The sequence below is a fragment of the Eriocheir sinensis genome, unplaced genomic scaffold (assembly GCF_024679095.1).
Source record: "Eriocheir sinensis breed Jianghai 21 unplaced genomic scaffold, ASM2467909v1 Scaffold701, whole genome shotgun sequence".
NCBI lineage: Eukaryota > Metazoa > Arthropoda > Malacostraca > Decapoda > Varunidae > Eriocheir > Eriocheir sinensis.
In genome coordinates, this window is record NW_026112056.1 from 12,501 (window position 1) to 16,066 (window position 3,566).

Here is a 3,566-nt window from a genome sequence, read left to right on the forward strand (position 1 = left end):
CGAGAAGGCGGTGCGCATCACCCAGGAGATTTTTGACGAGGCGGGCATCATCAGGGACTTTGAGAGCGCCGGGACGCCCGTTCACGCGTACCGGCCCAGCCGCGTCGCGAGGTGGGAGGGCGGCAGAAGGCGGCCCGTGAAGAGGCTGGATGTGCCAAGCAACTATCTGAACGGCCTGACGCGGGAACAGGCCAGGACGCTGCTTAACAACAACGTGACGGTGTCTCTGGTACAGGGGAAAGCGGCTGGCTGTCACGGCCTGCCCCCGCTACGTCACCATGGCAAGAAAAGAAACAGACCCAATCAAGGCCCGGACAACCTTCATAGGCACACCTGCAAACAAGGGAGCTGCCAAGCCCTGTCATCTACCTGTGCGGGCACGGGCACCACGGAGCCTGCCCGCCGCCCAACAAGTCACACCTACACAGGCTCCCCTAAGAACAGCCACCCCACTGAAGACGGAGCTACACCTAAGGAAGAACAACTTATAGATTACGGAAACACGCGTCGCCCACACTGCCGGCCGTTCTGGATGCTTTATGCACCGAAGAACTCAAGCCTACCGGCTTCTTTCAGACTCCTTATGTTCTTATGTTCTCTCTTTCTCTCTCTCTCTCTGTTATCTATCTATCTTTCTATATCTCGCTCTCGTTCTCTTCGTCCATTCTCACCCTCCTTTGCTCCTTCCCTCCTACAAAGCATCCCCGTCTACCTCTCCCATCACCGTCACGTTATTACCCGTCTATAGAAATGAAGTTCCTCGAGACGGTAATATAAGTGGTGTTGATGGGAGTGACGACAGTGATATCACGCGCGCTCTTTCCCAAATATCTCGTCTCGCAAGGCTCCTTAAATCCCTGAAAGTGGCTCAGAGTGACGACTGAAAGGTGGTGGTGGTGTGGGGTGAGTGTGGGAGGATGAGGAGGCCGTTGTCGGAGGAGAAATATAAATGAGAAAAGGAGTCGATGGAGAGTGAGAGGTGAGGGTATGCTAAGGGAGGCAATGGAGTGAGAAGAAAAGGTAGATTGAGAAGGGTAAAGGAAATGTGTCTTTATAAGCTTTATTTTCCAAGCTAATTATCTGCACCTTCGGTATCGGAATGAGTTTCATTTTATGTCAAAGAAACTACACAAAATACTTGGGATGATACAGTGATATTTCCAATAAGCTTAACGCTTACATTTTCAACATTATTCCTAGCATAAGGAGGGCCTCACGTGTTTTACTCATTCCAAGGATTTCTGTCATTCAACGAGCTCCAAGGAAGATGACACCCGCGTCGTGTCCCTCCCAGTGCCAGTGGGCTGAGCTTCGTCCAGCTACTCAGAACATAGACCAAACCGTACGGAGGCGCGTCCAAGTATGGCCAAGGAATAATTCTTGTAATAGTAAAAACAATTATGGCACAATAATAATTAAAATAATAATATTAATAATAATATTAATAATAATAAGAACATGAATATGTATAAACAATGAGTGAAGATACGGAAACTCTCTCTCTCTCTCTCTCTCTCTCTCTCTCTCTCTCTCTCTCTCTCTCTCTCTCTCTCTCTCTCTCTCTCTCTCTCTCTCTCTCTCTCTCTCTCTCTCTCTCTCTCCGCGTTTTCCATTTGTTTTCATTATATTACGTTTTTTCTAGATTTTCAGGGGGCAGTGCCCCTCTGCCCTACGTGCGGGCGCCCATGCCGGGGCGCGTACAGTGGGCCTTCTGTTAGTGTAGACCAGGATCCATATGAGCGACTCTCGTTTGGATCCTGTTGTAGACTGTACACAAGCGTGCCGTGCCCACGCTCATAATTATATAATGTATATCGTTCGATTTCGTTCCCTTTCGTTTTTTTTTTTTATATGCTGCTGGGCGAAATAAAGCTATTATTATTACCTCCGTCAACGAAGTTGGGAGGGGGTCATATTTTCGGTCCGATCAGTATGTTTATTTATTTGTTTGTTTGTTCGTGAGCAGTCTCCTGTGCACAATTTTGCGGATGTCTCAACCAATTTTCAGGAAGCTTCGTGTCCATCCAGAATAGAACCCATTAAAATTTTGATGTCAAAGGTCAAGGTTGCACAAAACGTCAGATTGGCCTTAACTTTGGTTCTCGTCATCGTAGAGACTCCAGACTTGGTTCAAATTTTAGCTCATGGAAAGACGCACCTTTCATGGCCTTGACCTTGGCCTTTGACCTTGACCTCGAAAAGTTCACACAAGGTCAAAGTTTCCAAAAAAAATAGAATTTCATCAAATTTCGAAGCAAATACTTCCATATGCTGCGTGTTCATTCAGAACAGAACCCATTAATATTTTGATGTCAAAGTTCAAAGGTCAAGGTCGCACAAAACGTCAGATTGGCCATAACTTCGGTTCTCGTCATCGCAGAGACTTCAGACTTGGTTCATATTTTAGCTCATGGAAAGACTCACCTTGCATGGCCTTGACCATGACCTTTGACCTTGACCTCGAAAAGCTCGCCCAAGGTCAAAGTTTAAAAAAATTGAATTTCATCAAATTTCGAAACAAATGGTTCTATATGATGCACCTTGCATAGCCTTGACCTTGACCTTTGACCTTGACCTCGAAAAGTTCGCCCAAGGTCAAAGTTTCCAAAAAAAATATAATTTCATCAAATTTCGAAACAAATGGTTCCATATGATGCACCTTGCATGGCCTTGACCTTAACCTTTGACCTTGACCTCGAAAAGTTCGCCCAAGGTCAAAGTTTCCCCCCAAAAATAAAATTTCATCAAATTTCGAAACAAATGCTTCCATATGATGCATAGGATCGCAGTTGATGCTCATACCGATTTTCAGGACGATCTTTGGCGGAGGTGTGCACTCTCCGAGTGCTATGCGTATAGTTATTAGTATTTGCAGTAGAAGTGAAAGTCGTCGTCGTAGTATTCATAGTAGGTAGTAGTAGTAGCAGTAGTAGTAGTAATAGTAGTAGTAGTAATAGTAGTAGTAGAATAGTAATAATAGAGAGAGGATATGTGGATGAGGTAGAGGAATTAGAGGCTGGAGAATGAAAGAAACAAGAGGAGGAGGAGGAGGAGGAGGAGGAAAAGGAGGAATGAGAAGGTGGGACGAGTGCAGCAAGGAATAGAGGGTGAGATGAATAATGAGGAAGAGAGGAAAAGTGAAGGGAAGTAGTGGTGAAAGTTGGTTGCTCATGAATGATTTAAAGTGCAAGGAAAGGGGTTAGGAAGGAGTGGAGGGAGAGGTGTGTTAGGAGCACAAGGCGGTAGTGTGTAAGGAGGAAGATTAGGAGCAGTTGATTGCTGGTATGTAAGTGAAAGGGGTGAAAATATATGGACGATGAGGAAGAGAACGCAGAGGAGGCAGAAAAGAAGGGGGAAAAACAGGAAGGATGTGTTAAGGGGTTTGCGGAGGTACAAGCGAAAAAGCACAGGAGAGTGTTAAAGTGGCAAGTTGTGAGGTGGCTGTGTGTTTGCCCGGAGGAGGTTTACATAGATTTACATAGAAAATCAGACCACACAGACCCCATGGTCCAGACTTGGTGGTCTGTCCTTAAACCTAAGTGATTTTACATTAATCAGAAGACTCC